The sequence below is a fragment of the Canis lupus genome, chromosome 12 (genome assembly GCF_048164855.1).
Source record: "Canis lupus baileyi chromosome 12, mCanLup2.hap1, whole genome shotgun sequence".
In the NCBI taxonomy this organism is placed as follows: domain Eukaryota; kingdom Metazoa; phylum Chordata; class Mammalia; order Carnivora; family Canidae; genus Canis; species Canis lupus.
Window position 1 is genome coordinate 54,656,376 of NC_132849.1, and position 24,888 is coordinate 54,681,263.

Consider the following 24,888-nt stretch of genomic DNA (forward strand, 5'->3'; position numbering starts at 1 on the left):
GATGTACTCAAAACCCAAGTGAATGCCATTTCAGCGAGAATACTGTTTTTTTTTTTTTTTTTTCCTTTTAGACAACACCACTTTATACATCCTGTGGGTGATATTAAACACATTTGATAACTGGTTTCTTCTGCCCTTGAGAAACCTGGCCTCTAGTTGGGCAGAGGAGACTTTCACATGTGGAAAGCTCCAGAGCTATTTAAAGCACCTCCACCGTGGGCCAACCAACGCAGCAAGGACCTGGAAATTATTTGGCTATCAAAGAGTTAATCTGCTAAGGTAATGGCATGAACAATGCACCCCATAATGTATACAAAGAAGGTGCTGCCACTAGGAGACAAAATCACAAGGGGGATGCTAGGCTGAACTTTGGAGAAATTGTTAAGATTTAAAGCCATTAGAGAGAAAAAGGTATTCCAGGTGACAGGGCCACTGCACGCCCATCCATGTGGCTTCCCAAGTAGTCTTGGAGGAAGTTGAGGCTTTTCATGGAAAGAATGAGAAAGGGATTGGAAAGGCAGGTTAGACAGGGCCTTGAATGCTCTCATAAACATTTGCACGTGGTCCTACACCAAAAACAGCTTTGACAAATTGTCTTTTTTTTCTTTTCTTTTTTTCCTTTTTTTTTTTTTTTTTTTTTTTTTTTTGTTATCAGGGTAATGGCTGTTTCAAAGCATTGACGGAGGAGTACTAGTCATGTTGAACAAGATGTGCTGGGTGATGGTGGGTCAGGGAACACGATGTCCGGTTGGGAAAGTTATTTTATTGGTACAGCAGTGAGAACAGGGAGCATGAGAACCAAAGAGTGGGCCAGTAGGGTGCCAGATCCTATTTTATCCTCTGGGGCTCCTGCCCGGACTGTCATTCTTCCTTTAAAGATGAAGAAACTGAAGCTTGGGCCGTAGGATAATGTACTTCAAGTCAAAAGACTACTATTTTTGTAGAACTTCTCTTGGCTGTAAATCTCCTGTTCTTTCCACTTCATCAGGCTGCTGGGAGATCATAAGCTGTTACTGCATGTCCTGATTCAACCCCCACATCACAAGTGCCAATAACAGAGCTCACATCCTCCTCACAGACACATGAACACAGTTGAAGCAGCCACCTCCACTCTTCCCAAAAGGCTGGGAAAGGGAATCATAATATGGAGGGCAATGAATTCTCTCAGTGGGAAGAAGAGGATTTTTGTTGATTCATGAAGTCATCTCCTTAGTGAATTCCACAGTTGTGATCCCCGTGATCTAGGACACACGGGAGACCTTTTCTCCTTTTCAGGTACTCTGGGGAAGATGTGCTTCACAGCATTTCCCTTTTATTTATCCCCCACCAAAGATTTTTTTTTTGAGAGAGAGAGAGAGAGAGAGAGAGCGTGTGCATGGTGGGGACAGAGGGAGAGGGAGAAAGAAAATCCCAAGCAGACTCCCTACTGAGTGTGGAGCCCTCGAGAGGGCTTGACCTTAAGACCCATGAGATCACGACCTGAGCCAAAATCATGAGTCAGATCCTTAACCAACTGAGCCACCCAGGCACCCCCACAATATTTCTCTTTTGAGATTCTGAAAGGCATGTTACAAATACATTAAAAAAAAAAATACCTTGATGTTATCTGTTCTCACATGTACAACCAGAGCGATTCATGTCCTGTGGTCCTGTACGCAACACTCTCCCAGCAATGACAGCCTTGCCCTGGAATGATCTGTTTTGTCTCTTTCACCCACGCCAGACTGAGAAGCCTGCGAGAGTAGGGATGGTTGCTCCTCTTTTGTTTGCTTTTAATCTGTTTCCTTAAGTTCTAGATCCTGATACAGCATCTTGATACACTTAACTCAGTTGAATTATAGGTTAAGAACTCTTATAACATCTATGGTATAATAAGAAGCTAGGCATTTCAAAGATTTTCAAAAGAAAAGCAAAATAGGGGATTCTATTACAATGATTAATCAGTTGGACATGTGGATTTAATGTGGATGATTTTCTGTTGTGAAAGTTTAGTGTTTACTCACTGTATAGGATGAGCACCTACTAACAGGAAACTGATTTTTTTTTCTTTTACTGGATAATCTCAGACCCAGTTATTTCACTATATTTTTAATTATCTTTGCAATGGGTTTTTGTTATTTTTTCGTAAGTTTACTATTTTGCTTACATATAATTGTATTTATTATTATATATGTCCAATATCTTTTACATGTGATACATAGATATATGTATCTTTATAATATTTACCATTATCTGATTTATTAAGTGATTTATTTTGGTTTCTTTTGTGGTAGTGTGTTTAAAATTCCTGTTCTACCCATCGCCACATTGCATAACAGAAACAGATGATAAAACAAGCAGCTTGAGTTTTAGTTCCCCTCTACTACAAACTGATGTTGTGATATTGAACAAATCATTTCTCCTCCTTAGGCATCAAATTCTTCATCTGTAAATAAGCACTTAAAATAAGTACTACAGTTTCACTAACTCTCAAATTTCTGGGCAAGGAAAGGTATGGTGGTTGTATCTGAGGGTCTGCATGTTGACCATCAGTCTTGGAGGTTTCCAGAAGTCATAAACCAGCCAGGTGGGTTTGACCTGATTGATATCTTTCCTGGCCTAGAATCTCAGCTTGGCTGCCTGCTTGGCTTCTGTCCAAACTTCTTGGCAGCCCTTCTAATGCTCAAGCATTCTGCCTAGGTGGGTAGATAGAGCTTTATACACTCAGGTGGCCTTGGAGTAGTTAAATATGCTGAAGTGGAAGTTTCTTGTTCCCAGATTTTCACCAGTAGGAGCCCTTTTTGTTGTTTCCCCATGAATTTCTTTGTTTTTAGAGCTTTGCCAAGTGAACTTTTTTATTTATATAATGATTCATATTCCTGTATTTGTATTAACAAAAGGATATTAAATCAATCATTTATATGTGCATTTTAAAAAAGATTTTATTATTTCTTCATGAGAGACACACACATAGAGGCAGAGACAGACAGAGGGAGAAGCAGGTTCCCTACAGGGAATCTGATGCAGGACTTAATCTCAGGACTCTGGGATCACGGCCTGAGTTGAAGGCAGGCGCTCAACCACTGAGCTACCCATGCATCCCTAATCTGTGCTTGTGGTAAAACTGTGATAACCAGTGTGACTCTCCAGTTAATATGCAAATAAACTCTATTTGTTATTTCACAGGATCTGTTTGGACATAGATGCCTGATTTCCAATTGGAGAAAGTTCTACATAAATATGAAGGAAGATCTGGAGCAATGTGGGTGAAAGAAGGATGCTGATCTTATAGTCCTTTGTTGGAGGGGACTACAGGGGAAGTGGAATTCTTGGGGCTAGCCAGACTGTGGTTAGATCAGAGGAGATGCATAGCAAAGTAATTACATATGTAGGTAAGTTTCACTATAAAAATGCAGATTCAAGTGAAACAGCAGAAAGAACCCAAGAAGGAGGTTTAGGGAAGTACAGAACAATGTGAAGAAAGCGTATTGGACTTTAAGCAGCAAGGATATGTGGAGTGGACTAGGATGATGTCATAGGGGAGAGCAATCCCAAGGTTTGGAACAGTATTCTGGTATAAAGTTACTTTGATATAATGTTAATTCAGTGTGAGGTGGGGGAATTTTATCTGTGCAGTGGGTCTGGTTGGCTAGGGGCAAAGTGGGTAGGGAATCAGACGCTGAGTAAATTGGGTTCTGTTGATCCTGAGGTCACCTGAGGACAGATCTCAAGTCTTCAGAAGCCTGGAACATAGCTATTGAGCCAAAAATGGATGTTGGTTAAATGCTACTGATTATTTAGTATTTCAAAAATAGTAGATTGAATATATGAGTGAATAATGAATGATCAATTCTATTTTTAACAACTATAAAGGAACTCAGGAAAAGTCTAACCAGAGAAGGGATGTGGGCTGGAGTACAGTAGGGAGAGCCATCAGGGAGTACACTCAAGTGTGACATTCTCCAGGATTGGTGTAGGAGAGAGACTTGGAGAAATACCACGGCTTGGATGTGTAGAGCGAATCCTTGATATGCAGTGAACAGTAGGTAGCACTCAGACCTGGCCCTGGGGCCAGAGAAAGGATTCTGGTCCTGGTTTTGCTCCTACTTTCCTATGTGATTTTAGGATAATCTCAGAATTTAAGCAGCAAAGGACCTTTGAGTCCTTAGACATTGATAAATCATTTAACCCCACCCCAACAACCCTTGATTTATGTTTAAGCAAATTGAGGCCCAACGAAGTAAAGTGCTTAGCTCAAGTTCACACAGATACAGAGTTTGTTCTGGGACACTTGTCTTTATGCTGGCTCACCCATGAATGGGCAAAGACCCCAGAAAAGCCGTGAGTCTGTGGCAGTCTCAAAAATTTCCATGGTGCTCAGCTAGACTGCCTTCTCCTGAAATACTCTCCAAATTGTACCATCAAATGATGTTCTTTTCCCTCTTGACATTGTTAGGAATCTTCTGGTCACATTTGACAAGTGGAGCAGAACTCATAGGCTTTGCAAAGACCTTTCATTAGCCAGATACAGGAAGGCCTCATTAATTTGAGTGAATCAGTGAAGGCCTATCAAAATAAGATATTTCAGCCAAACTAAACACTGACCCAAAAACCAGGATGGGCTTTGTTAGTGTGAAGAGGCATGCATAGCAATCTATTGAACTATCACACCAATGTTCTCTCAAGTATTATTTTGTTAGGCTCAAATCCCTTGCTGAGTGATAAATTAGTCTGAATGATGCACTCTTTAAATTTAAATAACATTCTGGATTTTTTCAAATGTATACAATCACTAGCTTTCAGCATTTTTACAGTGTTACCTAATGAAGAAGCTTCTCGTAGGTCTATACCAAAGATTCAATTTGGTTGTACATTAGAAACACTCGTATTTGTGTAAAGAATTAATACTCGTTATTATCTCCCTTCTGTTTCTCCATCTAAGGTTCAGTGGACTTTATGTTGGAAAAATTAAATTTCAGACAGTTTAGCAACCTTTAATGTCATTCCTGAAGTTCTGTTTACAAATCCCCCAATTAACAAGTTCAAACCATTTTGGGAAAATTATTAAATTTCAGTTTGCGTGCAAAAGAAAAGGGCAGACATGAGGTTTGTCTGTTGAAATCCTGCTGCATCTTGGCATTGTTCTAATAGCAGAGGTTGACAAACTTTTCTGCAAATGGTCAAAATAAATATTTAGGTATTGCATGTCACGTATGGTCTCTGTCTCATCACTTTTTCTTCCTTATCCTACCTGCATAACGCTTTAAAAATGAAAAGCCATTCATTCTTAGCTTATAGGCCAGACAAAAACAGTCATGGGCCAGGTCTGGTTCATGGGCCATAGTTTGCCTAACCCTGTACGAGTCTTTGAGTGGCATGCCTGCAGGTTTGGCATCCGATATATTTTGTCTTAATACATAGGTTTATAACTGATGTCCTGGTGGTACATCAACCTGGACTTAGAGGAGCTCCCAGGCATTAGTGCTTACATGATTGAGAAGTCATAGATGTAGACATAGTATTTACTATAAATCTGGACTCTAGCCATTTAAACAGAATTTTACAAAAAAAATTCAGACTATTTAAAGAACTTTTAGACCTTATCATAAATCTTAGGTTAAATAAAACATGTTCTAGATATGTGAGTTTTTTTTCTTTCCCCAGAAATGTGGCAATCATTTCTACATGCTGATACAAATATCTTCTAAGAGAGCTTTATATAATATGACCAACATTCTTAGCATGTCACATTTAAAAAGTCTGGCTAATACTCATTTCATGGTATATTTGCCAATTTGATTATTCATCTTGCTGTATTTAGCTATTTAGCTAATTGAGATCTTTTTTCTATTATAAATAATATGGTGAACATCTTTGTGCGTAAAATGTTTTTCTTTTGTGGGTGTATTTATTTTATTTCATAAGTTGGAACAACTAAATCAAAGAAAGAAAGGTTTCTAAGGGTTTTGTTTCTAATTAACAGTGCTAAGGCAATAATAGTTCTGTTTTGTTTGGTCATCAGAAGAAATCTTCAGATGTTGTATAGAGCGGACATTATTTGAGGAGCTTACTTCAAACATCATTTTTTATTTCATTGCTCTATAAAGGGTCTGGAGAATATAACTCCTAACCACCTTATATCTTGAATACCGGGAATCCTGATTTATTAAATGCTTAGCTTTGTTTCTGTGAGTAGTCAGTTATGAGATCTTTGTGGTTTGAAATTACTCTGGTAGAAATTAATTAAATTTCTGGCAGAAATTAATTTGGTAGAAATTACCTTGGTAGAATTTTCATGAACCCATTCATTCACTCAACAAATACCATGTAGTACCTTGTCTTGTGCAGTCATGTTCTGGGCTTTTAGACTACATCATCATCTCATCATTAATGGTAATAATAAAAAATAATAGTAAATATACAGCACATATTATGCATCAGCCAGTTTTAAGTGTATATCTGTATAAAGTTCTATTCTATGAGGTAAACACTTTTAGCATCCTATTTTACAGATGGGGAAACAAAAGAATCTCATTACTAAGCCTAAATCATCTAACTAGTAAGTATGAAAGCTATTATTTGAACTCAGGCAATCGAAATAGTTTCTTATCTCATGAATATCCCATGCTGGAATACTGAGAATATTCTTTAAGAGGAGAAAAATTTTACATTTCAGTGTTCTAAATTATCTGTATAGGGATGCCTGGGTGGCTCAGTGGTTGAACGTCTGCCTTTGGCTCAGGGTGTTATCCCCGAGTCCCAGGATCGAGTCCCACATCTAGCTTCCTGCTTGGAGCCTGCTTCTCCCTGTGTCTATGTCTCTGCCTCTGTGTGTGTGTGTCTCATGAATAAATAAATAAAATCTTAAAAAAAGAATAATCTATATAGATGAAGTTTTGTTTGCAGGAGAGACAAACAAGATGAGAAAGAAGTGGTACTGGATTATGAGCTTTTTTTTTTTTTTTTTTTTTTTTTGAGAGAGATAGATGGGAGGGGCAGGTGAAGAGGGAGAGAGAATCCTTTTTTAAAATTTTTTTAAAATTTAAATTCAATTAATCAACATATAATGTATTACTAGTTTCAGAGATAGAGTTCAGTGACTTATCAGTCTAATATACTACTCAGTGCTCATTATATCACATGCCCTTCTTAATGCCCATCACCCAGTTACCCCACCCCCTGCCTCCTCCCCTCCAGCAACCTTCAGTTTGTTTTGTATAATTAAGAGTCTCTTATGGTTTGTCTCCCTCTCAGATTTTGTTTTGTTTTATTTTTATTTCCCTTCCCATATGATCCAGTTTTATTTCTTAAATTCCAAATATGAGTGAGGTCATAATGATAACTGTCTCTGATTGAGAAGGATCTCAATCTTAAGCAGGCTTCACATCTAGCTCAGAGCATGATGCAAGGTTCAATTCCACAATCCTGAGACCATGACCTGAGCCAAAATCAAGAGCTGGATGTTCAACTGACTGAACTACCCAGGTTCCCTTGGATGCTGAGCTTTTATGTTGATCTTTTCATGGATTTAAACCCAAGTGACATGCCCCCCCCATCACACACACACACACACACACACACACAGCACACAGGCATTAACCTTTCCCTGAACAGACTGACTCAGGCCACGTTAGCAGAAGACCCCATGTTTCAGACTTAAGTAACATCAAAAAAAAATTTTTTTTTCCAAAGCATTCACCAATGAATTTTAGTCTCCCTGCATGCCTTTCCCTAAAGGTTTTCTCAGTTTTGTTCCCAAGCCTCCCCTGCCTTTGGCTCCACTTATTTTCCTCCTTATGCTCAGGGCCTTGCACATATTCCCAGGTCTTAGACTCAACAGGTTTGAAGGGTGTGAATCTTCAAGTGACTGGCACTTTTGAGTAATCCTGCTAACCTCTGTTAAAGAAACATGTCCTTATCAAGAGAAAAATCTGTTCCCTGCCCCCAGGTCATTCTCAACTCTCAGGTACTACTTGTGCAAGTGTGACTCTGACTGCCTACTCTGTTCTAGAAATTCTCACAGGGCAGAAGATGTATTTTAGAGTCACACAGACCTCTCACCTTTATCTCTTACTAACTGTGTGACTTCTACAAGGTATTTAATCACTGGTTTCCTTATTTGAAAATCAGGGTTATAATCTCTATATTGAGAAATGATAGAATAACTAATATTTTTTAGATAGTAAATGCTCAATAACTAATAGTATTTTTCTCTTTTCCCCCAGATTTTGGAAAAAAACAAAAACAAAACCATCAAGCATGTTTAGTGATTAGTTTGTGGAAAGAACAGAAGGTAGGACCACTGAGAATTTAACCATTGAGATATGGGTATTAAAATAGTGAGAGAGTCTTAATTTTGATGACTGACAAAAGATATTTATGAAGAATCCACAACTAACATCATACTTAGAAGGACGAAAAGCTTTCCCTAAAATCAAGAATGAAGCAAGAATGCCCTCTTTCTCCACTATTATTCAACATTATATTAAAAGTCTTAGCCAGAGGAGTCAAGCAAGAAAAAGAAATAAAAGTTCCATAGAGGGAAAAAAGTAAACATCTATATTGGTAGATGACATGATTTTGTATATAGGAAGTCCTAACTAATACCCCCATAAAACTATTTGAATTAATAAACAAATTCAGAAAAGTCAGAGAATTACATGATCAATATACAAAAATAAGTTTTATTTCAATACACTATCAATGAATAACTTGAAAAGGAAATTATGAAAACAATTCCATTTAGAATGGCATCTAAAACACTAAGAAACTTAGGAAAATATTTAACCAAGGAAGAGCAAGATTTATATGCTGGAAATTATAGAACATTACTGGAAAAAAATAAAGGCCTAAATAAATCATTAAGAAAGCTATACTTTTCCTAGTTATTGAAAGATTAAATGTAATCCCTATCAAACTCCCAAATGTCCTTTATGCACATTCAGAAAAGAGGATCCCAAAATTTTTATGGAATCACAAGGGACTCAGAACATTAAAGCCATCCTGAAGAAGAATAAATTTATAGGAGTCACAATTCCACACTTCAAAACTCACTAAACCTTACTTACAAAGCTACAGTGATCCAGAGTGTGGTACTGGAGTAATGGTAGATATGTAGATAACTAGGTGAGAGTCCAGAAATAAACCACTTATCTATGGTCAACTGGTTTTCAACAAGGATGCTAAGAGAATTTAGTATGGGAAAAATGGTCTCTGCAACAAATGGTGCTAAAACAACTAGATATCCACATGCAAAAGAATGAAATTAGATCTTTACCATATATTATATGCAAAAATTAATGTAAAATGAATCAAAGTTCTAAATTTAAGAGCTAAAACTATAAAAATCTTAGAAGAAAGCATAGGAATAAATCTCCATGAGTTTGGGTTTGGCAATGGATTCTTTCCATATAACATCAAAAGCACCAACAAGAAAGGGAAAAAATCATAATTTGGACTTCTCCAAAAATAATATTTTTGCACACCGAAAGATACTGTGAAGAAAAAGAACATACAGCCCATAGAATGAGAGATAACATATATAATTAATTCATTTGTTAAGAGTCAAATATCCAGAAAGTATTAAATAACTAACATTATTAAAGATGTTAATAATAGGGGTAGGTGCAGAATATATTGATAATATAAAACTATGCTATTTTCACAGTTTTTCTGTAAATAAAAACTGTCTAAAATAAGGTTTATTATAACTTACTTCTATTTTTATTTTATTAATAATGCCATATCGAAAAAATAGGTTGTTAAGTGTAAGTTTTGCTTGAAATTAGCATCAGAGCAATCTTCCTAAAACACAGCTCCGAATAATTCCTCCAAGTCTTCCTAATCTCTCAATGGCTTTTCCCTGCCTGCAGGATCAAGTCCAAGCTTCTTGGCCAGACATTCAGACCCTGCACAACATTGAACAAAATTAAAATGAAATTCATATTTCTCGCCACTTCCCATGTGTAATTATGGTCCAGCAAACTTGAAATATTCATTGTTCCTAGAAGATGCTTTCCTGATTCTATGCCTTTGTGAATCTCTGTCTTACTCTTGGCATGTTCTTTCTGTATTCCTGCCTGGTGATTATTCCATCCTTTAAAGGCTCTCTTTAAAAGCAATTACTCTTGGCTTCCAACATCATATTACAACAGAACAAATCATTTCTTTTTTCACTTCTCCATGGTGAAAGAATATATTGTGCTCCCTCTAACTGAATTTGTCTTATTCCATCTCAAACTTACTTGGAGGTGTGTGGTCAGTTTTGTTCACCTGCTCAAGAGCAGGGGTGAGACTTTACCATATTTAACCCTTCCAAAACCTGGCACAATCGTCTTCCCTCAATACTTATTGACTGAATAATATAGTTAAGCTGAATATAAAACTTAGGCCCCAGATTGGCACACTGAGATTCTAATCCTAGCCAGTGTTTATGTGATCTTGGAAAAGTCTTTTTGTCTATACTGGTTCTAAATTACCTCATCTATATGATAGAAAGTGTGGTTAGTAGCTTTCAAATTAGATTTAATAGGGTCAAAGAAGTTCAGTGAAGTCCTTCTGGCTCAATTTGGGGCCAGGGGAGGGGGGCAAAATGCATTTTTAGGCTTCTTCTTCTGTTTCTTCCAGCAAAACTCATGTTTCATCTATCCATTTCAGGATATCAAAGAAGCTTTTATTTAAAGAAAAAATCTCCGGTACATTGAAAAAAATTAAACCATGAGATTAGCTAATCTGCGAAGCTCCTTTATTTATTTATTTTTTAAAATATTTTTTATTGGAGTTCAATTTGCCAACATATAGCATAACACCCAGTGCTCATCCCGCCAAGTGCCCCGCTCATTGCCCATCACCCAGTCACCCCAACCCCCCACTCACTTCCCCTTCCACTACCCCTTGTTCATTTCCCAGTGTTAGGTGTCTTTCATGTTTTGTCACCCTCACTGATACTCTCACTCATTTTCTCTCCTTTCCCTTTACTCCCTTTCACTAATTTTTATATTCCCCAAATGAATGAGTCCATATGTTTGTCCTTTTCCGATTGACTTATTTCACTCTGAAGCTCCTTTAATTTCTCACTTGAGCTTTTGACATCAACATATACACATTAAAAGACATATTTAAATATTGCTCAATAAATAAATAAATAAAAATAAATCAATAAATACTGCTGCATTATAAATGGAGCAGACCAAAAGCTTATTCAAATTCAGAAATGAAGGTGCAGACAACTGCTGGAAATTTTACTGAATTCATCTCTAATTTCAAAATCCACAGCATAGGTGAAAAAAATTTCCCACTTTACATACGACAAAGCAGAGAGGGTAAGAATGTCTCATTTCAAGCAGCCAGAAGGAGGTGGGAACTTGATAGAAAGCAGGGAGGACCAGCCTAAAAAGCTTGTGTTCTTTCCCCAGGATGAGACTTAATAAAAATGGATTCTGGAAATTAAAATGCACAGACACACACCTAAAACAATGGAGTGGTTTTGGAAACCCCACCCTTCACCCCATCTGGAAGATGTATTGGTTATTTGGAGAGTAGCGGTAATTCAGCCTCATTACAATTTCCCATCAGAAGTTCAGCTCAGACCAATGAATGGAATGATTACAAAGCCTATATTCCTCTGCTAGGCAACCCGCACATACTGAACCATGAGTAATTTTCACTGAGCCGGCTTGCCTATATTGGAATTGTATTCACTGCCCAGAAGACGTGCAGTGAGGCTTTAGCTCAAGTGCCCAGCAGGAAATAAAAGCCCATACCGGTCATAGAGAGAGGGAGGTGGCACAGGCTTGAGGGGGAGTCCGATTTGTAAGTGCTGACATGATGGCTATGCTGAATTAAATTTATTAAGGGAAATTTGGGTCTAAAGTAGCAGGTTTAGGCAGTTAGTAAAGCAGGGTTTGGTGGACTTTAGGCTGAGACTGTGTAAAGAATGCTGTTTTAGTATTTTCCCAGTTCCTTGAGCAGCATCCCCGAAGAAGAGTATCACAGGAACTCAGACATCATCTAGTGCCGAAGTGTCAAACTGTTTTGATTGTATTTTACCTTGAGGAAGAGAATTCCCTGGACATCACCTATACCGTTCTTTTTTTCCACTTGAAAAAGAACTCAGTTATCAAAATGAAATGAAAATGAAAGCAAACCTTAGGAAAGATTGTTGTATATTCACTTTAACCATAGGATATGGATGAGACCCCCATGATCCACAAGGGGCAGGGGCTTTGGAATGCTTTGCTCAGTACTGTGTTCTCATACTCCGAGCAGGGCCTGGCCCCAAACAAGTGCTGGGAAAAACGTTATGTGATTGAATGAAACACAGTGAAAATAATGTTTTAAAATCCAGTCATCAGACAAAGTGAAGTCTAAAGTATTCTCTTTTAAAAAAGAAAAAAAAATTTATTTGTTTATTTGAGAGAGACACAGAGAGGGTACAGTGGGGAGGGGCAGAGTGAGAGGAAGAAAGAATCTGAAGCAGACTCCACACTGAGTATAGAGCCCCACGTGGAGCTCGATCCCACGACCACAAGGTCATGACCTGAGCTGAAACCAAGAGTCAGACGCTTAACTGACTGAGCCCTCCAGGTGCCCCCAAATTATTCTTGATTTAAATGTATATCACCATACCTTATAGACTTGATCAAATAAACCATAACAAAGTGGCAATAACAGAGGACAGTTAACAGCAATTTTTAATTAAAAAGCAAGAATAGTTGCAATTGAAAAGCAGAGCAATTTCATAATGGCCTTGATGCTTTATGTATGCCAGAGTATCCTTCCCCACACATGTAGGAACCTCAAATATTGGTAGGCACACTCGGGCTGCAGGAGCTGTCCAACTTTGCCAGGCAGGCTGGCCAGATTTCTTGATAGACTACTTGAAACTCTAAATACTCACGAAACTCTAAAAGACATTACTTTTGATTGGGAAATACCATATTTTTACTCAATAGATTATTTGTAATTTACTTATTTTTAAGTAAAATGAAGTAAAATGAGGGTGTGTACATCGATGTACCCTTAATTACCCATCAAAGGGCTGATGTTTTGGGACTGGATCACAGAGCCTGGGAACTTGGGAAGGATCCTCTCAGCTCCCAGTGGGCTCAGAACCAAAATGTGAGAATGGCCATGTTAGTGTAGTAGCTCCAGCGGGTGTCTTGGGGGAGCAAAGAGCAAGTGGGAAATGATCAGAGAAGATTTGAGTCTCATCCCAATTCCTCTATTTTTAAAACATATTCAGTTAAGATTCTTTTTAATGTGGTATGAGGTCTTGTTGGGGGCCTATTTATAGGAGAGTAAGCCAGGCTTTGATGGCTTTGATTTCTGAAAAAAATAATATTTGCTGATAAGAATTTATTCTCTTAAGAAATGAGAAGACACATCAGATGGTGCTGTGGACAGTAGGTCATAGGATCCTCCCCTTTCAATTGTTATCAGTGCATTTTTTTTTAAGTTGAGAAACTAAATTCAGGGTAGCCCAGGGGGCAGAGTACTCAGCTGAGGTTGGCACAACCAGGGGTGGTCCCCAATGGGTACTAGAGGGATGCTGAAGGACACTTTGAGGGCCGGGTTGAAGATGAGTGGATGCAATGCTCTACAGCTTTCCCAGGACAGGGTGTGCAGAGAACTGGACTGAGGTAGGATTTCCACTGAGTCAGTATCCGAGGACCAAGGGTTAGTCAGTTGCTGTGCAAAGTTGGGTACTTCTTCACTGGGTAACTTGTCACTCATGACTTTGAGGTACTCAATGATCTGTAATCCCTGTCCTAACAATGACCATGAGTAGAGAAAATGCAGGAAAAGTGCTCCCCAAGCACTTCCAGTGTGACTCTTATTTTTCACTGTGAATTCTCTGAAAGGATTGAGTCTTCTTATAAGCGACACAAAACCGGTACTCGGTGAATAAATAAAAGAATAAAGATTAGAATTTAAACGGAATTTTGGTATTTATATGCTGTCTTAGAATATTCGCTGTTCTGTTGCTTTAATTATTTTTTTCTGTCCTCTGATGAACAATTCAAGGAGATGAGCTTATGGTTGTATTCTAGAATTGAATATTTCAAATATGTTGACTCCGTGCCATGTCAAAAGTAATTGTGCTCCAAGTATAAACCTTGGATATATTTCCCTCATCAGGAACCAGGAGGAAATTGAGGCTTAGGAAATTTAGGTGAGTTTCATAAATCAAATGAGATTTGCCAGGTCAAACTAGAAAGCGGTTCTACTGCTAAACCACTGCCTGTTCTGTAAGGAATATGGCTCATATTCCTGCTAAGAGATTAGATAAAAGCTCAGTTTTAAGATGAGGTTCTATATTCCAGATGTAGCTTTCAAAAACTATGCAATCTTCTGACACATTATTGCCTAGGATTTGGGACATGGAGTGTGCTGGGACTCAGTTTTGTTATTGCCAACCCATAGCATGATTTCTTCATATAGTTTTCCAAATAATATTGAAAACATATTCTAATTTATGAAGTATTGACTTAAAGTAAGCTTTAGAAATAAGATCCAAGCATATTAATTGGCTTGACAAAACTATGTGAAAATTATCTTGCAAAGACTAGTATCCCTGAAGTGGTTTATTTTGTTTTGTTTTGTTTTTCCTTTGCTCTTGTGTCTAGATATTTCCTTAAATTTAATTGTTAATTCTCATTATTTTCTTTAAATTCTTTGGAATTTTCAGTAATGCAGTCATATAATTTGTGAATATCTATTGCCACATTTTTCTTTTCCTTTCAAGTTCTTATAGATTATACTTCCCTTTCTTGATTTATTGTACCATATATTCTATGTTGAATAGAAATGATTACTGACATTATGACTGTTTCTCTACCAATCCCTGGGGAAAAAAAATCAGTGTTTTACCACTAAGTCTAATGTTTGCTACACTTTCTTTTTTTGAGATACTCTTTATCAGAATAAGGGCAATCCCTTATATTCAGTTTATTAACAATTTTTCTCATTATGGCCATTAGATTTTATTGAATGCATTTCTGTAGCACTTGGGTACTCATATGATTTTGTCTTTTGTTTATATGGTACATTACATTGATTTTCTAGTTTTATACCAACCTTGCATCTTTATTATATGAGCTGTGGTGCATTGTTATTATTGCATAATCCAGTAGAATTTTGTTTACTTAATAGTGTGGAAGTTTTGCACCTATAGTTGTAGAAGAGCTTGGGCTATAGTTTTCTATTTTTTTAGGGTCATAGGCTTTAATCAAGGATAAACAAAGTTTGTAAATAACTGTGAATGAGTTGTTTTCAACTTTCTGGAAGATTCTGTGAAATATTTTGATAGTACCTTTTTTTAAGTACTTGGTAAAATTTATCAATGAATACACTTAGATTTGGAGATTGTGTATTGTGTGTACTTTGTGTATATTTGTCCATTTTCAAATTTTCTTTTGCATTTTTAGGTAAGTCATCTGTAGCTTACATAAAACTGAATTTTAATTTTCTCTGAATGAAAATCTTGAACTTTTTATAAGTAAATGTAGCCATTTATATTTATTATAATCACTGATGCTGAAAATTACTTTGCTGTTTTATTACTTTTATATTTGATTATTTTGTCTGCTTGTTTGCCTTTCATTATACTTACTGGACTAATCATATATTCTTTGTTCCTATTTTTATGTCAGGTAATTTGAGAGACCTAATCGATTCTTCATTGATTCCCCTTGAATTCTTAACAGGTTTCGATTTAGAATTTTACATACATCTTGTGAATTAACCACTAAATCTAAGCAATGTATAGGACAATGGTGAAGAGCAGGGAGTCTGGTGACTGTCTTGAATTTGAATTGTGAGTCCAACACTTGTGAGCTGTAGGACCCTGGACAAGTTACCTAGGATCCCTGTGCCCTCCTTTTCTCTTCTATAAGACATGGAGGATAAGATGCTTATCTCAGATGGTTGTTCTAAGATTTATTTTTTTTGTTTTTTGTTTTTTTGTTTTTTTGTTTTGTTTTTTTCTTTTTTTGTTCTAAGATTTAAATGAATTCCAGTTGCTTAGAACATCATCAGATGTAGAATGTTAACTATTAAAAGCTGCCTTCCAAATATTACTGGTATTTTAGAGGGACACTTTACAGTAATATTTCCAAATTGTAATTCTTTTATTAGGAACTTTTTTTGGTATTTTTTTTTTATTGGAGTTCGATTTGCCAACATATGCATAACACCCAGTGCTCATCCCGTCAAGTGCCCCCCTCAGGGTCTGTCACCGAGTCACCGCATTCCCCCTGCTATTTTTAATTTTTTTTAAAGATTTTTATTTATTTATTCATGAGAGACAGACAGAGAGAGAGAGGCAGAGGGAGAAGCAGGCTCCATGCAGGGAGCCTGACGTGGGACTAGATCCTGGGGTCTCCAGGATCTCACCCTGGGCTGCAGGCGGCCCTAAACTGCTGCACCATGGGGGCTGCCCCTGCCCCCACCCCTGCTATTTTAAAGTCATGTAAGAATTATGTAATAATTACGTCTGAATTTACTGATTTAATTTTGCTTTTCTACTTGTAGGAAATGGTAGGTATAGGGATGATATAATAGATTTTCCGGGTTTAGAATTTCAGATTGAAAACATTTTTTTTCTCAGAAGTTTGAAATATTACTGCATTGTCTTTCAGGATGCATTTTGCAAATAAAAAAGCTGATGTCAGTATGAGACTCTTTATTTGCTATGTACGTTGTAGTTTTTTCCAGATACTTTTGGGATTATTTTTTTTAACTTATCCTTTAGGTTTCAAAAAAATCATATGCCTAACTAGCATATGCCTAACTGTAATTATATTTTTATTTTTCCCACTTGACACCAGTGAGAATTTTTCAATCTGATCACTTGACTCTTTTGGCAATTCATTTAATTTTTCCCTGCCTGTATTTCCTTCTCCTTTTAGATGACTATTTAAATTCCTAAATTTTTCTTTTGTGTCGTTTTGTTTCTCTCATCATTTATTTTTGGCTTTATTGAGGAGTACTTCTGTTCAATTACGTAATTCAGAAATTCAGTATTTAGACATGACTACTCTATTAATTGGAGATTTTTACACTTTAAGATGTAGGATTCCATTTTTAATTTCCAAGAAGAATTATCTTCTACTTTTTATATTTATCCGGTTATTTTTGTTGTTAGTGGGTTTTTCACTTCCAATCCTGTATCTGGATGTAAGTATCTATGTTCGGTCACTTGTCTTGGGTTACTCACCTATCCATCACTTACAGATGGGTAGAGTGTGGATGGATGGATGTGGAACAGGCAGGAATAGAGAGGTCAAGTGTGTCTTCTCTTGGGAATGGGGGTGGTAATATTTACCCTTAGGGAGAACCCCTGCTGACCTGAGGGCAGGGGCTCTGCAGGATGAGATCTTTCTCTCCCACTCCTATTTCAATTTTTGTGTCTTTCGCTCTCTCCTACCTCCCTTCTTCATCCCCTTGCTTCCTCAGATTGTTCCTTAATTATCTCCCTCATTGAACTACCATCTGAGAATCGTGGCAGTTATTTGGATGGAGGTGGTGACTGGGGTAGCAGGGGTTTACAGCATACTACATCCTCCTAAATGCCTTGGGTTTTTTCCCTCTCTCCTTTCTTTTTTTTTTTTATTTTACTTTTTTAAAAAATAAATTTATTTTTTATTGGTGTTCAATTTACCAACATACAGAATAACACCCAGTGCTCATCCCGTCAAGTGCCCCCCTCAGTGCCTGTCACCCATTCACCCCCACCCCCGCCCTCCTCCCCTTCCACCACCCCTAGTTCATTTCCCAGAGTTAGGAATCTTTATGTTCTGTCTCCCTTTCTGATATTTCCCACACATTTCTTCTCCCTTCCCTTATATTCCCTTTCACTATTATTTATATTCCCCAAATGAATGAGAACATGTTTGTGCTTCTCCGATTGACTTACTTCACTCAGCATAATACACTCCAGTTCCATCCACGTTGAAGCAAATGGTGGGTATTTGTCATTTCTAATGGCTGAGTAATATTCCATTGTATACATAAACCACATCTTTATCCATTCATCTTTTGATGGACAAAGAGGCTCCTTCCACAGTTTGGCTATTGTGGACATTGCTGCTATAAACATTGGGGTGCAGGTGTCCCGGCATTTCATTGCATCTGTATCTTTGGGGTAAATCCCCAACAGTGCAATTGCTGGGTGGTAGGGCAGGTCTATTTTTAACTCTTTGAGGAACCTCTCCACACAGTTTTCCAGAGTGGCTGCACCAGTTCACATTCCCACCAACAGTGTAAGAGGGTTCCCTTTTCTCCGCATCCTCTCCAACATTTGTGGTTTCCTGCCTTGTTAATTTTCCCCATTCTCACTGGTGTGAGGTGGTATCTCATTTTGGTTTTGATTTGTATTTCCCGGCTATTCAACATAGTACTGGAAGTCCTAGCCTCAGCAATCAGGCAACAAAAAGACATTAAAGGCATTCAAATTGGCAAAGAAGAAGTCAAACTCTCCCTCTTCGCCGATGACATGATACTGTACATAGAAAACCCAAAAGACTCCACCCCAAGATTGCTAGAACTCATACAGCAATTTAGCAGTGTGGCAGGATACAAAATCAATGCCCAGAAATCAGTGGCATTTCTATACACTAAAAATGAAACTGAAGAAAGAGAAATTAAGGAGTCAATCCCATTTACAATTGTACCCAAAAGCATAAGATACCTAGGAATAAACCTAACCAAAGAGGTAAAGGATCTATACCCTAAAAATTATAGAACACTCTTGAAAGAAATTGAGGAAGACACGAAGAAATGGAAAAATATTCCATGCTCATGGATTGGTAGAATTAATATTGTGAAAATGTCAATGTTATCCAGGGCAATTTACACGTTTAATGCAATCCCTATCAAAATACCATGGACTTTCTTCAGAGAGTTAGAACAAATTATTTTAAGATTTGTGTGGAATCAGAAAAGACCCTGAATAGCCAGGCGAATTTTAAAAAAGAAAACCATATCTGGGGGCATCACAATGCCAGATTTCAGGTTGTACTACAAAGCTGTGGTCATCAAGACAGTGTGGTCCTGGCACAAAAACAGACACATAGATCAGTGGAACAGAATAGAGAACCCAGAAGTGGACCCTGAACTTTATGGTCAACTAATATTCGATAAAGGAGGAAAGACTATCCATTGGAAGAAAGACAGTCTCTTCAATAAATGGTGCTGGGAAAATTGGACATCCACATGCAGAAGAATGAAACTAGACCACTCTCTTGCACCATACACAAAGATAAACTCAAAATGGATGAAAGATCTAATTGTGAGACAAGATTCCATCAAAATCCTAGAGGAGAACACAGGCAACACCTTTTTTGAACTCGGCCATAGTAACTTCTTGCAAGATACATCCACGAAGGCAAAAGAAACAAAAGCAAAAATGAACTATTGGGACTTCATCAAGATAAGAAGCTTTTGCACAGCAAAGGATACAGTCAACAAAACTAAAAGACAACCTACAGAATGGGAGAAGATATTTGCAAATGATGTATCAGATAAAGGGCTAGTTTCCAAGATCTAGAAAGAACTTATTAAACTCAACACCAAAGAAACAAACAATCCAATCATGAAATGGGCAAAAGACATGAAGAGAAATCTCACAGAGGAAGACATAGACATGGCCAACATGCACATGAGAAAATGCTCTGCATCACTTGCCATCAGGGAAATACAAAGATTTTACTTATTGATTTGATAGAGAGATAGAGCCAGAGAGCACAGGTAGGAGGAGCAGCAGAGATAGAGGGAGAAGCAGATTCCTGGCTGAGCAGGGAAACCGATGCGGGGCTCCATCCCAGGATCCTGGGATCATGCCCTGAGTCAAAGGCAGACACTTAACTGCCTGAGCTACCCAGTTGCCCCTTTTTTTTCTTTAATAATCTTTATTAGTTCTTATCTGCCTTCTAGATAATGCCTTTTATATAGCATTGAATATTATCATTTTTTTAAATGTTGTTTATGTACCAAGCAATTTAAACACATTTTCTCATTTAAATTTTACAACATTCCAGTAAAGCAATCTTATCTCTATTTTAAAATGAAAAAAAATATTGAGAAGGGAGAAATTAAGGAAGTTGCCAAAGATTATACAATTTAAGAAAGGCTGATTCAAGATTTGAACCTCGGTCTGTCTGATTCCAAAAAAACATCTTTCTCTCCTCATGATAATTATTCTGCCCCCAATTTTGTCTTGTGCTTTTAGTAAACCAGTCTCATTGTGTGCATCAGGCACTGGTGTTGTAGGCTAGGTGTATAGGGGCAGACAAATAGAGCTGGTGGTCCTTGTCCTAATGAACTTGCAGTCTCATGGAAGAACATGGAAAGAGATTTTTAAATTTAGAGAAATGTCCATTTTTATCATTGCAGGGAAGTGAAAGTTCAGGTTATAGAGTGAGCTTAGGGAATTTATTTGCTGTAATATAGATAGAGGATGCTTGCCATAGAAGTGACAGCATTAGAGGAGGCACATACAAAAGAGAACATAGGGTAGAATGTAGGGACAAGGAAATGGTTTCCTCCGACACTGTTCCTTTGGCACTAACCACCATTGCTCTCTATGAACTCCTATCCTGGCTAGCCTTCGTATGGTTCTGCTTGGATACTGCTTATTTAAAGACCATGCTAAGGTCACATCTTTGATGAAAAGCCATTTCATATTATCTATCCCTAGTTAGAATTTTTTACTCAGCTCTATATCTTAAAACTATCATGTTTTCATGTTTGGATATTTATCCAAGCCCATTTTGTTTTAAAGTTAATTATATGTTTGTTTCCTTCACGAGATTTGAAGTTATTGAAAACTAGAGGCTTATTTACTTTTGTATCTGTTGGACTCTATTGCAAAGCTTAGCACATAATGGGCTTTTAAAGATTATGACCACGGTCTTGTGTAGGCAAAGTATTGCACATTTTGGAGTTTGGAGACAGAATTGTCTCCAAGAATGGAAACAAGAAGTACCCTATGTGGCAAAAAGAAAAAAAAAAAAAGAAGCAAGCAAGCAAAAGTCATGTGTGCAGTGTGCATGGTGTCTTTGTCTTGGTATTCCACTGGTTTTCCACAGTCGTTCTCAAACTTGAGTGTGCATCAGAATCACACTGTGGTCTTATTAAAACACACAGATTACTGGAGTTCATCTCCTAAGGTCTGACTTAGGTCTGTGGATGAGGAAGGGGGGTGCATATGGATTTGTAAGAAGTTCCCAGGTGATGTTAATGGTCCTGGTACCACAACCACATTTTGAAAACCACTGCTTTAGGATGTCTTCCGTCCAATGGGTCCACCCATTCTGGTTGACCACATTCTTTTCTTTCAGAACTTATGGAGCTATTTGTAAGACTTTACATACAGCTGTAAAGAGTGTAGTTGATGGAGCAGAAGCAGAAGTGATTTGAAATCTGGACCCTCTCATTATTCACTGGTTTTGAGCAAGACTCCCTGAGCTTCAAAATTCTCTTCTTTTAGAAACTAGATCGTGGGAAAAATTAGAGAGGGAGACAAAACATGAGAGACTCCTAATTCTGGGAAACAAACAAGGGGTAGTGGAAGGGGAGGCAGCTGGGGCATAGAGTGACTGGGTGATGGGCACTGAGGGGGGCACTTGACGAGATGAGCACTGGGTGTTATACTATATGTTGGCAAATTGAACTTCAATTATATATATATATATATATAACTAGATCAATAAGCCTACCTAGTGGTACATGATGAGGATCTTGGACATTGAAAATGTGAGTTAATGCACACCCCAACACATGGGATATTGTAGGTTAGGAGTAGATTGTGACATCTCTCTGGGAAATGGGAACCTAGGCAATGCTGCTCAGGAAATCTCAGCTGCTTTCATGCACATATCATCTTCTGTGTATTTTTTACAGTTTCTCAGCTTCTATCCCATAGAAATATGAATTTCCACTTTTATTCTGAGATTTATGTCCTTTTCTTCCTTTCTTTTCTTCCTTCTTCCCTTTGTTCCCCTGCTCTTCCCTTCCCTTCTTTTTTTGTCTTTTTTTCTTTCTTTTAAAATTTTACTTCACACTTCTAAGAGTCGCAGTATTCTTTGGGATCATTACTGGTGAATGCTAATCAAATTTAAGTAATTATATAATAATTAGAAATCTTCAAGTGAATTGTTAAAAAAATAACCATATCTCCCAATTTCCTTAAATCACCGATGATTAAGTTGTAGGTGTTTTGAGTAGGTTTGAAAATTTTAGGTCATTAAAAGGCTAACTGGAAAAGATTATTATAATAGCTGCCTATTCCTTTCTATATTTCTCAGGCCTGTTTCCATTTTATTTTCTGATTTAAAAGCTGATGAATCTATCTGATGCTCCATGGGGTATATTTCAAAGGATTTTGAGGTTACAAGTAGATGCTTATTCTTTTCAATTCCATGTGATTATTGCATAAATGAACATGGTGTGCATAGCAGAGAGGATATTTTCTAGAGAAAAATTAAAATTAGATCTATGAGTGTCCTTGTCTCATAGAATATTAAACCTGAAAGGATTTTTTATTTTTTTAAGATTTTATTTATTTATTCATGAGAGACACACACACACAGAGGCAGAGACATAGGCAGAGAGAGAAGTAGGCTCCATGCAAGGAGCCTGATGTGGCACTCGATCCCAGATCCCAGGATCATGCCCTGAGCCAAAGGCAGATGCTCAACCGCTGAGCCACCCAGCCGTCCCATATTTTTAATTTTTTAAAGGACTTTATTTATTTGACAGAGTGAGAGAGCACAACTCAGGGGGAGTGGCAGGCAGAGGGAGAGGGAGAAGCAGACTCCCTGCAGAGCAGGGAGCAGGGAGCCTGATGCAGGATTTGATCCCAGGACTCTGGGACCATGACCTGAGCTGAAGGTAGATGCTTAACTGACTGAGTCACTCAGGCACCCCATGAAAGGATTTTTAGATGTTGCCTTCTCTAATCCCTGATTTATTTATATTGGGAAATCAAAGCCTAATTAGATATTATAAATTACACAAGTTCATATACATTAAGGCTTCTACTGTGTTTGGTTTATTAACCAAGGCACTTTGCATATGCCAGAAACACAACTTCAACAAGCTTAAGCCAAGAAGTGTTTCTATTGGCTCAAGGACTTCAAGGAAGGATTGAGCTATAGCTACATGAAAGTGGAGATGGAGCTCAGGATCAGAGCTACACCTGCTGCTAGAATTCTGTCCCTAGCCCTCATTCCTGCCACTTTGTACTAGTGTACCCTCTTGTTCTCCACGGTCACCAACTACTTTGAAGTGTTAATACGTTCTGATTATGGGCTCCTTGATACTCTAGACCCAATGTTTGGGAGAAAAGCGGATGTCAACTGCTCACTCTTGGATCATTCAACTGGGGCTAGTGTAGGGTTATGTAAGCACAATTGCTTCTGATGGATTCAACAGAGGAACAGACAGTTCTGGAAGAGCTATGCTGTCCCTGGGAGAAGGGAGGAGGTATTGGGCACAGAAAACAATAGATGATCTTTCTGGTTAGTGATAAGCTTTGCTAAATGTGATTCCCTTAGTTGGTACCAGATGGCAGTGATTAAAAGCTTACATTCCTTTAATTACTCTGTGAATTCTTGCGGTTGTTAAATTCTATAGAGTTATTTGTACATTATTACTTAGCTTGGGCTGTGAGGGTAATAGAATTCAAAGTTCTTTCATTTTAGCAGGGCCTCAGAAAATCGCATTCTTTAACATTAAAACTAGATAACACCAGAACTAGCGTTGAGTAATGGGGGATGCACACATACATCCATATTTATACATTTGTATGAAATGATATGAATAGGGCCTTTTAGAGGTAACTTTCTATATGTTACTCATAAGATCTTCATAAGCTTTATCTTTTCTTTCTCTTTGAGGATTTCAAAAATAAAATATATTATTTTAATTAAAGAATCTAGAAAAGCAATGAAAGATTTATTATGAAAATAAGTGCCCTAAGTATAATAGAAATTAAGCTGTTCAACTGATAATTGTCTATATGTGTGCAGCCATGCACAGACATAGCAGTATAAACAGACAGAGCTATATGCCTGCAATGTTTAATTATCAATTTCATCTCTACAGAGTACTTATACAAAAAACGAAAAACTAGTATAGTATTAAGGGGTTAGTAACTCTTGTGGTCTTGATGTTTTTGTTTCCTTCCTTGCTTCCTTGCTTGGTTTGGCTGTTTCTGTATCATCTTTGTGTTTCAGATACCTTCTGGTCCACAATAAACCCTCCCTTTTCTTCCATAGTTTATGTGATATTTGTAGAAAATGCAAAGCTTTTCTTCAGATGCATGAAGTTGAATTTTCTCCATTCAAGACCTCTCTCAGCCATATGTGAATATTGAAGGTGGGGTATCCCCTAACCCTATGTAGGGTGTGTTGGTAGACACAAGCACACATGAAAGTGCATTTGAGGTATCAGAAAAGGTTCTAGGAGTAAATGACTTCCAGCTTGAGTGATGTGTAGTATTCATCAGGTTAAGAGAGTACGGAATAGGTCCCAGAGAGCAGAAATAACATATACAATATACTGGGTGAGAAGGAGCATGTCTAGTAAGTAGTAGGTGGTCAAACATGTGAATCCAAACATCATGGCAGGAATCTTGGTTACATGTAAATATTTTGGGTTCATCTGTATTTAGAGGATAATATAAGCTAAAGAAATGAAAAGGATGTGGGATAGAATTCTGAGAACATCAGAATTTAAAGGGTAGTGAAAAAGAAAACAGAAATCCATAAAACTGAAGAAGTTTAAGTGAAAACATAATTCCAGAAGAAGAATGTTATCAACAGGGTCACATGTCACCAAGAAGGAAAGGTCAGGATGGAGAAAGTCCCTCAAAATTAGCAAGAAAACCTTGTTTTTTATGCCTCC

The 24,888-nt window shown here is 37.5% G+C and overlaps 1 long non-coding RNA gene across 2 annotated transcripts in view; it reads left to right on the plus strand.

The window, feature by feature from the left end:
* LOC140600750 (uncharacterized) overlaps positions 1–24,888 on the plus strand; it is a 361,628-nt gene that overhangs the window by 81,587 nt on the left and 255,153 nt on the right. The window lies entirely within an intron of this gene.